This window comes from Ursus americanus, chromosome 28, assembly GCF_024610735.1.
Source record: "Ursus americanus isolate L20-20 chromosome 28, mUrsAme1.1.p, whole genome shotgun sequence".
In the NCBI taxonomy this organism is placed as follows: domain Eukaryota; kingdom Metazoa; phylum Chordata; class Mammalia; order Carnivora; family Ursidae; genus Ursus; species Ursus americanus.
In genome coordinates, this window is record NC_142154.1 from 32975798 (window position 1) to 32987307 (window position 11510).

An 11510-nucleotide genomic window follows, 5' to 3' on the forward strand; every position below is an offset into this window, starting at 1 on the left:
GGAGGACTCAAGGAAACAGAGCTCTGTTCTGGGATTCACGCGGTCAGGAAGCAGGGATGAGGGGGCAGGGGGCTCTGTGACTGAGTGTCCTCATGGATCGCATCTGGTAGGGAAGACTAAAGCAAAGCTCAAGCTATGATCGCTAAAGAAACAGTAGCCCCTGATAGCAGCCAGGCTAGGGGGCTGGTTGGTAATTTTTGTGGTTTGGACACTGTTCTTGTTTTTGTCTGCGTTCAGACACCATTATGGAGGGGTCTTGTTTTCGTCTTGCTTGTGGCCTGCTGTTTATGTTCTGGGAAGTGTTTACGTTCCACAGGGGACCACTGCAGCCCGGCTTGGGTGCAGAGCCAGCTCTGGCTGTCAGGCGCTGTCTGCGTCCTCCAGGGGCGGGACTGACTCTTGCGACTTCCTGCCTCTCCAGCGCCGAGCCCCGGGGCCTGGCACAGGGCAGGCGCTCAGCATTCGGTCCCGCGTGGTCCAAGAGCTTGGGTGTGCAGGGTGGGGTCGAGGGACCAGCATGGCTGAAGCCAAGGACAGGGGGAAGGTGCAGCTGGAGGTCAGGAGCAGGCCTCCGATGCCAACTAATGAAATGAGGCAGCAGAGGCGCCTGGGCTCTGGAAGGTATGAAGTACGGCGGGGGGGGGGGGGACGGACGGTGGTGTGTGTGTGTGTGTGAAGGATTAGACTTATCTCCTGCGCCTTCGTCCCTGGACATTGGCCTGGAGGCTCGCAAGCTGTTCGGCAATCTTGCCAGCCCCCAGAGACCGGAAGGAGAGAAAGCACAGGTCGGCAGAAGCTGGAGAGGCCCATCCTGGTGGGCAGGCCAGTGAGGAGTGCCGTGTATCCCGAGGACGCCCCTGACCTTTCCCCGCACAATACGGACAGACCTGCGGAGCCTGGCTGCATCCTTCTCCTTTAAAACAAGAAATGGAAGCATTACTCACCACCCCGGCCATTTATCATGGTCTGGGGACATTAATTTGACAGTGTGTCATTTTCCATTTGGTTTGGGCCCGGTGGAGGCTGCCCTCGAAACACCTTCAATTAAATGCAGCTAATAACACAGAGCTATTTTGAGCCAGGAGGGCCCTCCCCCCGCCCTCCCCCCCAGAGCTCTGGTGGGTGTGTGCTGGGGGGGGGGGGACTGCTGCAGGGACACTGCAGTTCATGGTGATCCCAGTGATGTCATTGTTGCCCACAAATCTGGACCCTGCCCCACTGCGGGCAGGTACAGCGCAGATAGGCCAGCGACAGTAGGGAGAAAAAGTACCTGGGCTCCTGGATGACAAGATTCCAGAGGCAGCCAGTCTGTAGCCTGGATGTTGGAAGCCTATGGCTCTTGCCCGGCACGGAGAGAGCCTCTTTTGCAGTCCAGCAGACTTGGAGGTGGATGCCAGCTGTTCTACTTCCTGCTGTGTGACTTTAGGCAAATCCCCTGACCTCTCTGAGCCTCGGTTTTCTTACCTGTAAAATGGAGACAAGATTTAGTTCCTCTTTCATGGAGTCCTATGATGATTCGTATTGTGTTATGAACACCAACATGGTATGCATGAGGCTTCTTAATTCTTCGGAAATAACTTGTAATAACCTTTTCAGGTTCCTAATTTAAAATTTGGGGGAAATGTCCTCATTTCCGACCCCACCACTCGGGACTTCTTCAGTAAGACACAGAAAGTGGCAGCAGACTGCAGGGAAAGCAGGTGATCTCCAGAGAAACATAATCTGGGCTCCAAGCCCAGCTCGGCCACCAACCTGCTGTGTGATTTGGGACAAGTTTAAGCTCCCTGTGCCTCAGTTTCCTAATCTAGAACACGAGGACAATCATGCTAGCCCTCCTGGGGTTGTGGCGAGGGTGACATGACATGACACAGAAAGTCGCTCGCAGCTACAGCTCTGCTTACTCGTTCCTTGCCCGGGGCCCCGGGGCCAGACCGCTTAGCGCTCATGCGAGTGGTTCCCACACGTGAGAGAGGTGCTGAGCATGGGATAGGAGCACTCTCATTTTAATCCTCAAAATGCTATGAGGTCGGGACTACCAGCAGCGTGAACAATAGGACACGCGTTGTTTTTGCAGGCCAGAAGGGGTTGGCCAGCAGCAATTTCCTCCGTTCCCCCGACACCTTCCATTCTACTGATGAGGCAGCCGAGGCTCCGGGATGCCCGCGTGCTCAGCCCAGGCCCACCTGCCCGCGGTGAGCTGAGATGGGCCCCTGACAGTGGACATGGATGCTGTCTGCTTAGCCGGGCTCGATGGGGAAACAGAGAGGGTCCATGAGAAGCCCCCAGGGTCTGGAAATAAAAGCCAAGCACCACGTTCTGCTCTCACAGGACAATCCCCAGCTCAATCTTGCTGGAGCTAGAGCCAGTTTCTACACGTCTAGAAAGGGTCAGGGTCCAAGTGAGGCTTAGGGTTGACATAGCAAGTCCTAAGGGTTGCTAGGCTGTGTGGGGAGCCCAGGACCTAAACTTCCCATGCTGATGCCTTGCCAGCCTCCCAGATGGAAGGCCCCGAGCACGGATGAGCCGAGAGCTGCAATTCGCTGCACGTCCAGCCACCAACGGGCTCCCTGCAAAGTGTGACATTGATTCGACGGCTATTGTCCTAGTCCCTCCATTGTGCTGTGCTGGGGAAAAGCCCACAGCCCGCCTTGGGCCACCACTGACATCCTGTTTGTCGCAGACGAGATGTTGACAAATGCTAGCCATGATTCAGTCTCACCCGATTGACAGGGAAGCCTCTTGGTCTGGGCAGCCTGGGCTCTCTTCCAGGAAGGCCCTGCGGCTGACCTGCTCCGTGGCCATGGGCCAGCCCCTTTCCCTCTCTGGGCTCTGTCTCCTCATCTGTAAAATGAGGCCTGACGCAAGGACCTGGCCCGTTCCTCTCTCCGAGAAGGTCTGCAGATTTCGGAAGGAACCCTCCTACTGTACAAAAACACCTGTGTTCCTGGCGGAATGAGGCCAAGTGGTAAGATTCTCCCGTTTACAAGTTACTGACATCCAGGCTGGTTTCGACTCATGCTATTTTTTCAAAAATTATTTTTAAAAAATTATTTTCCCTTTACCTGAACTCCACCCCCCCCCCAACCCAGTGTAAGACTAAGGAAGAAAACGAAGTAATCTACATTCCTTTCTTCCTTCCCCGACATTGTTTTCGTTAACTGGTCATGAACGTTTCTCAGCAAGAATGAATGTCTTTGTCAGTCTCCGCAGAGTCGCCGGAACTCGGTGTCGGGGAAGCCTGCGGGAAACCTAAAGCTTCGACAAGTTCTGCACAGACATAGAAGACCAGACAGGTGGTTACGACAGCCGGCCCTTTCCCTCGCCCACAGGTGAAACTGGTACAAACATTCTGGCAATTTGGCAAAACTGATCAGGGTTTTTCAAAAGATTCGTATCCTTTGGAATATAGCCTAAGGAAACAGTCCAAAGAGCAGAAAAAGCCATATGCACAAAGGTGCTTCGTATGTGCAAAACTGGAGCAAAGGGAATGTCCGTAATAAGGGATAGTAGGGTCAGGAAGTCACCCCATATCTTCTGGATGGAATATAAAATATTATACAGCAATTACAAAAGATGTCCATAAAACTCACAGTCACATGGAAAAATATATATGTTGTATGTGTAGGAAAAAACCAGATTTAAATAAGAGCAAGATTCTAATCCCGGGGAGCCTGGTGGCGCAGTCGTTAAGCATCTGCCTTCGGCTCAGGGCGTGATCCCAGCGTTCTGGGATCGAGCCCCACATCAGGCTCCTCTGCTGGGAGCCTGCTTCTTTTTCCTCTCCCACTCCCCCTGCTTGTGTTCCCTCTCTCGCTGGCTTTCTCTCTGTCAAATAAATAAAATCTTAAAAAAAAAAAAAAAGATTCTAATCCCGTTCAGCATGGCAGACTGACACCCTTTGGCTTTCTCTCACTCCCAGCCTCTCGTTAAAGTGACAGTAAACGGAGGGGGGATGTGTAAAAATCCAAGTTCAAAGCGGTTTGTGACACCAGGAGATACGAGATTTCAACAAGTATCTGGACTCTGTGAAGCAGAGGGACAAGTGGTGATGACTCAGCAAAGGGGGAAAAGCTGCACACTCCAGAGCTTGCAGCAGGAGGGCCGATGAGACGAGAAAGTCCCGGCTGAGGTGCAGGGAGGGGGTGGTACGGGTGGTTGAGAGTCCCCATCTGGAGCTGTCGCACTCGCAGGGCCCCCTCCCGCCCTGCCCAGCATCCACACGGTGCCAGACCTCAGCGGAACTGGAGAAGGTAACGGGACCTCGTCCGCAACATGCGGAGAGGGCCATTATTCCCAACGCGGAGCTCTATACTCGGCCTGACTCTACATCACGTGTGACGATGGAACAAATACATTTCGGACATGCAGAAAATTAACCTCTCTTGCACCTTTTCGTAGCAAGTGACTAGAGCACGCGTGCCAGCCGAACAAGAGAATGAACCAAGAAATGGGAACATGGGAGGACAGAGCAAGCAGGGGGTCCCACCGAAGAAAGTGGCACAATTTCAGGTAACTACTGTGTGAGGGTGCGGAGCCCCCAGGGAGGCCCAGACGGCAGCCAGTCCAAACAGGAGGGGAGGGTAGGAGGGGCGTGGAGATGAAATTTGTGTGCCGTCTCAAACTTTAGCAGAAGTATTGATAGATATTCAGTAACCCCCACAGAGCACAGATACCCGAGCAACTGAGAAAGCCAAGAGAGGAGCGCCAAGGAAAACACGGTGGTGTCCAAAAGGGGAAAGGCGATCATCGGACCTGGCTTGAGTCATGGGGAAAGGGTATTTTCAGAGCTGGGTAATGGAAGCACCCACCAACTGTGGGCTATGCCACAGCAGCAGAGCGGTAGAAGGAGAAATGGGGAGGAAAGCTTGTAAAGTAGCCAAAGTCTCAATGACCAGAAGGAGAAGTCAGTAGATAATGAAAAGAGAGAGAGAGAGTGAGAGAGAGAGCAAGCTGCCTAGCAAATTATTTAGAAGTGTATGGAGATAAATAATAGAAGCAGGACCTAAGGGAGTTGAGATTGCTTCCCCTCGGGAGTGGGGGAGGAATGAGGAGCCAGCGTTTTGCACATGAAGCCTTTTAGTGTTACTCGATTTCCCAGAACTATGTGCAGAGATTACTCTGGAAAAAAGGGAAAAAAGAGATTATTTTTCAAAACTGGTTGATCATGGCTGCCATGCGTGGTTCTTGAAGCTGGGCTGACCCAGTCCCCTACCAGACCCTAAAGGCAAATGGCAGAGCCCATGGGAAATGTCGGCTAGTTCCCAAGAGGACGGCTCCCTGTTGGCTCCCAACCTGCCCATCCCACTTCCTGCCCCAGACCCCCCAGCTCCATACAGGCCGATGGGGGTTTTCTGCCTCCGCCTTTCTGTGGACTTAGAGGTGTTCTTGGTTGGTGGGACTCGGCCCTTGTATGAAGGTTTCCCTCCACTTCCTCCCTCCGTTCTCATGGCCTGGGGTGAGGCTCCCGGAAGCCACGTCTCCTGCCCACTGGCCACAGCAGATTAGAGCAAGGAGACCACCTGACCCCGGCAGAGCCAATCCGATTCTCCCTGGGAAATCCGTAATTGAGACGGAGAGACAGCCAGACAGCTGGACTGCTTTCTTGAGTAGCGGAAATGTAAATGGAGGAGCTGTGGGCTGGAAGGTTTCCAACTCCACGGGCATGAAGGGCAGACAGTCAGTCTGGAGAAAGAGAAAGACAGAAAGGGCCAGACTAGCAGAGGAAGCCGACTCACGAGACCACGGAATCTCGAGTGGAAAGATGGGCCAAGCGAGAGGCTGGGTCCTGGAATGGCTCCCCCTAAGGCCTTGAATTCTTCACGCTTCTTGGCTGCCTTAGCAGAAGGCCCCCTTTTCGGACAAAAAGAGTTTGAGTCGGTTCCCTTCACTTACGACCAAAAGGATCGCCCTTAAGGAAAAACCAAACCAGCCCATCTCCCTACACACTGCATGGGGGGGCCTATGAGGAGAAGATATTTGATTTTTTTTTTTTTTAATTCTCTAGCATCCATTTCCCTCCCTCAGCAGCCCCCAACTTCCTCTGGGAGGAGTACCTCCCCTCGCAAAATACAGTCTCAGTTTATAGTAAACACAGGAGGCTTATGTTTCCCTGGGAGGGGGAAGGGGAGGGGGCCCCAGAGGCTCCTTTCGCTGGATCCTTCCTCACCCCGCCCTGGTTTCACCAGGGATGGACCCTAGCCAATGAGACTCTCTCCTGGGACTCTGAATCCTGAGCAGAGGCAAGGAAGGACACAGGGTTGGAGTTCATTCAGCGGACGAACTGTGGCCAGCCTGGAGGACAAGCCAGCCTCGGCCCCTGAGGTGTTCTGGGGCCCCCCTGCTTCCTGTCAGTTAGTTCCTGGCTCAGTGTCAGCCCTCTTCCATCCCGTGGTCTCCCCCACATTCGTCCACCAAGCTCCCTCTTTTGTTGAAGTCAGTCCAATCTGTCTTCTGTTGCGTGCAACCCGAGAACCCAGACCAACCCTGGGAAGAGGGCCCGAGCAGACGCTGGACGGATGTGGGTGGCCCTGGAGAGTCCTGTGGCCTCCCCTCATCTGTGGGGACAGCTGGAGCCATCCCCTCACGGTCACCAGGGGCGTGCGAGGCAGCCTTGTCTGGTTGGGCCAGCAGCGGAGGCTGGAAACAGAGGCAGAGAGTGACCCGCGGTCCCCAGCCACTGGGCAGGCGGACTCCCAGACTGGAGCTCTGGAAACGTCGCTGGCGGGGCCTGGAGTTAGAGGTTTACTGTGTCCTGTGTGATCGTGCCCCCATTTTCATACCAGGCTGGGGTGGCCTTCACGTGAAAGAACGAGGGAGTTGGCTGCAAGATTATACAGTGGAAAAAAGACTGGCGGGAAATGAGCGGTTTTTGTTTTTCTCCTTTTTGTTCTAAGAATTCCATGTCCCCTTTCCTATCCTGTAGTGCCATCCCTGTGACCACTCCCCGGACCTCCACCCCATCTCAGCCGCCCGCGCTAGCGACTGAGTGTGGGTCCTTCTGTGTTTACGCGCACACTAGTATGATCCGATTCAGATCCAGGTCTACACACGCACCCGTACACGCAGACACAGAGGCAGGTGGCTTTTGCCACTTTTTTACAAAAGGCGGATCGTGTCATACACGCTTTTCTGCATCTCGCTTTTCCCTCTTAACTGCCCCCCCCACCCCAAGTCTGATGCTGACTAGTTCTTTTTATTGGCTGTATACTAGTCCATGGTGTATGTCACTGTGTATCCAGCTACCCTCCTGGCTGACGGGCGCTCACTACGTTCTGCGTGTTTGCTCACACGGGCACCATTCGAATAACGCTGCAACAGGGGTGCCTGCGTGGTTCAGTCGGTTAAGGGTCCAACCCTTGATTTGGCTCAAGTCTTGATCTCAGGGTCCTGAGATCGAGCCCTGGGTTAGGCTCCATGCTCAGCAGGGTGTCGGCTTGAGATTCTCTCCCTCTGCCCCTCCCCCCACTCAAGCTCGTGTGGGCTCTCTCTCTCTCTCCCAAATAAATAAATAAATCTTTTAAAAAATAATGCTTCTACAGACATCTGTGTACTTAATTTTTACCTAATGGAGCTTTTATGTTTGTGGGCTTTTTATTTTCCCTGGAGTATGACGGCTGAGTTAAAGAGTGTATTCATTTTTTTTTTTAATAGATGTCACCAGATTGCTTTCCACAAAGGTTACACCCTTTCCCCTTCCCCCAAAACATAAGAGACTATGCTTTTCTCACGTTCCTCTAAGACTGGCAGGGCGTGTTTTAAAACATTCTCTGGGGTGAGATTTGGGTATTGGGACTGCGGCTACTTTTTCCTTCTCTACGTTCTTCAAATTTTATCTTCCAACGTCCTTCTCCTGTAAAAGGCGGAAAGTTGGGATGGTTCTATTTGAACCCCCCCCCAGCCCCGGTCCCTCCCGTGCTGATCTCCAGGCAAGATGCTCAGCAGCCTGCACACGCTGGGGGGCTCATCCTTCAGCCGCTCCCCAAGAGCAGGCTCCCAAGCGCCAGCTACCCTTGGGCCCACATGGACCTGTCATCCCATTCCAGCAAGGCCGGGACCCCCAAGGCCCCGGGCACGTATCCACATCACCAAGGTTACCTGCATGGATGGCACAAGGGTGTGGTGGGGGGAAACTTCCAGAATCCAAAGCAGACCAATTGGGGTGGGATCCTATTGACTGGCTGTGCTCTGTCCGTTCACCGAACATCTCGGAACCCCAGCTTCCTTGTGTTTAAAACGGGGTGGGGGGGGACAAAGCAACCGTACCACAGGTTGTTAAGAGCCAAGTGGGTGATCTTCATAAATGCTTAGAACGACATCTGGCACCTAGTATGCACACGATGGTTTGTTACGTAAATAATGTCTGCCTCATAATGTCGCCGAGAGAGAACGTGCAGCAAGATGCTTTTCTCAGCACACACTTGTTGAAAATCTGCGATGTAAAGGGTAGGCCCCGAGCCAAGCGCCCACTGAGCTCGGCGCCCTCCCGGGCTCTCCCTTCGCCCCGTGCCTCCGGCCGGCCCGTTCTCACAGGGCACTGCGGGGGCATCTCACCTTGCGGGACCAGCCTCGTGAGCTGTACTCACAAAGACCTGCATCCGGGGCTTTGCCCCTAAGGCCCTACTGTCACCATCTTGAAGTTCTTGAACCTCGCCCCCCCCATACGACGTACCGGGTCTGCCTAGCACGGGGCCTATGTGAAGTGAGCCCTCCATAAATACAAATGAAGCACATCAAATAATAAATAAGACCCTGCTTCTGCCTTCGAGGGGCTCACAGCCTCATCAGGAAGACGGGCTGAGGTTCACTAAGACCTCCATGCAGCGGTTACAGGCCTGGCATGGAGTCGGACAAGCCTGGGCTCGGATCCCAGAGTAGAATGCTGGACAAGTGACCTCACCTCGGGGCACCTCAGTCTCCTCAGCTGTAAACTGGACCTGGACTACCAGCCCGTCCTGGAAGGCCGGCTCTGAGGTGCGGGAGAGGAAGCGGGGGGTTGGGGAGTAGTGTCCTGCTGCCTGCTGGTTTGGAGCTGGACTCCGGCAACAGGGTCGCTGCCTCTGGGGTTCACGAAAGGCCCCATTGCCCAGCCCTTGGATCTCCCAACCTAGTCCTGGCGTCCCTCCATCATTCCTGGGTGTCCATGCCTGGGGACTCGGATGTGGGTCCCCATACACTGAAATAGTGGGGTTCCTTGGCTGCGGGGGAACAGCCTGCCTATACACCAGAGCTTGACTGACATAATGAGGTCACGTGATGTTGTAGACATGTCCTTAGAGGGACCACAGGGCAGTGTTAGCAAATCCTCAGTTCCAGGAAGTCCCCTGATGTGACACCTGGCCTGGTCTTCCCACGCTTCTCTCCTGGGACCGCATCCCTGCCCGTGCTCCGAGGCACTGCTACCTTTTCCCATCTGTTCTGCAGTCCTCCCTCGACCCTGCAGCCAGCCCTTCCCCACATGGCTCCCCCGGCACATGGCATTGCTCCCTGGGGCAGAGACGGGGGGGGGGGGGGGGCAAGGGATCTGCCCTCGCCAACTTCATTTGGGCCGGGGTGGAAAGCAGTGGGGCTCTCAAGTGATTTCCAACCTTTCAAACACCTACTGGGAGGCCGCCGTTGACCTGAACTTGACCTCACAGCAAGGATCACAGAACTCCAAGGCTGAAGCCATCCCATTCCAGGGGCAACCAAGGGCTCTGGGACCTGGTCAGATCCTCTGAGCAGGAGCTTGGAGAGATTTCTGATTCACAAAATAAACAAATAAATAAGATAGCGAAAGGAATTCATTTGGCATACACAGTCTTTCACATCAGGGGGTTTGTGGTGGTTAAAAATAGTAAGAGCCCCTCTTGGCAATGAGCGGCTTGCAGAACGTGAGCCCGAGCAGTCTTGCTAAGAAGTCAGGCTTTGATGGTGCCTTCTGGGGGGTCCCTCCCCCTCCCTTTTCTTTTTCCTTTTTTTTTTTAATTTATTTATTCATTCGACAGAGATAGAGACAGCCAGCGAGAGAGGGAACACAAGCAGGGGGAGTGGGAGAGGAAGAAGCAGGCTCATAGCGGAGGAGCCTGATGTGGGGCTCGATCCCATAATGCCGGGATCACGCCCTGAGCCGAAGGCAGACGCTTAACCGCTGTGCCACCCAGGCGCCCCTCCCCCTCCCTTTTCATTCTGCCATCATCCCTCCCGGTGGCCCCCTGCCTCCGCCTCTTCTCCCCTGAACCCTGTGCTAGGCAGGCCCCCAAATTCCCTGGTGGGGCGGGGAACAGGGAAGATCGTCAGAGCTGGAGCTCTCCTGTGGGAGAACAGGAACTTAGGCGAGCTCTTCCTAAAAGTCACACAGGCCTCCCAGCACCTGCCCCCCACCTCCTCCCAGCCCGCCCCCACCCATGAATCTTCCCGAATGGTCACCCTGAGGACAGGCCATTTACTAACTCAAGGGCGAGCAGGGAACTCACAGGCCAGGTATCAATGAGATTTATGAGTCATAGATATCGTAGGACCCTGTTTTCATTTGACTTCATTCACCACTTCCTTTCCTCATATTAATTTCTCCCAACAGCCCACTCATCTTCCCTCTTGGAGCGCTGCCCTCCCCCACTCTCCCTGATACTGTGCTATCTCTAACAGGCCACGGCACTCAGCACCCTGAAGGTTCTGGAGCCGGCTCGCTCAAGCACTCAAAGTTACCCTCTGGGGCTAATCAAATTTCCAAACAACCTCCCACCGCGATCTGGAGGAGCTTGGTGACAGCAAGACATTGGCCACAGAGAACAGGCCACGTTTGTTTGGTGGCAGGCAGTGAGGCCGGTCTCTGTTCCGTCACATTCCTAGTGGTGGCGGGCGGTGGCTTTTCCTGAGAAGCAACAGCTCTGTGGTCGCTGGGGTTGGGATTTTTTTTTCCTCTTCTTTTCTTTTGAACGCAAAGTGATGTTCCACGCCAAGGGTCAGCTGGGTGGTGGTTAGATTTTTTTCGACGACAAAATGAATCAGCAGCAAGAGCCGTGGTTGAAGGGAAGAGACTGCATCTAGAAACTGGTCTCAGTTCTGCTCAGAGCAATGTTGGACAAGTCACGGCCACTCTGAACTTCTGTTTCATCTTCTGGAATATGAGAGAATTAGGTTAAAGGCTCCCTAAGGTCCTGGAACCAGAAGGTGATTCAACTCTATACCAGAACTTACAGTTTAAACAACACTTCACACTTACTATTTCATTTGATGTTCGCAGTAACCCCACGGGTGAGTCAGGGGAGGGATTAGTATCTCCACGGATAGCCGTGAAGTGATTTGCCTGTGGTTACCTATCCCACATGCAGCAGAGCAGAGCCTCGGTCATGGGCCGGCCTCCTGGTGCAGACAGGGCTGACGCCCCGCTCCACGGCACCCTCCCCCTTCACCTCCCCACAGGAGATTCTGTTCAAGCCAGAATTTGGGGTTCCTCCTGTCTACCCCACTTTCTGCTGAAAACACTGAAATCCATCGAGGGAAGTGAAAGGACCTCCCCAGGAAGACGAAGA

General features: G+C 54.0%; 1 long non-coding RNA gene across 1 annotated transcript; it reads left to right on the top strand.

The window, feature by feature from the left end:
* The first annotated feature begins 473 nt into the window (after positions 1-473).
* On the top strand, positions 474-4139 carry LOC148107592 (uncharacterized). Its single transcript, XR_015722051.1, has 3 exons — positions 474-621; positions 2075-2965; positions 3202-4139. It is a non-coding gene; the product is annotated as an uncharacterized LOC148107592 (long non-coding RNA).
* The last annotated feature ends 7371 nt before the right edge of the window (positions 4140-11510 follow it).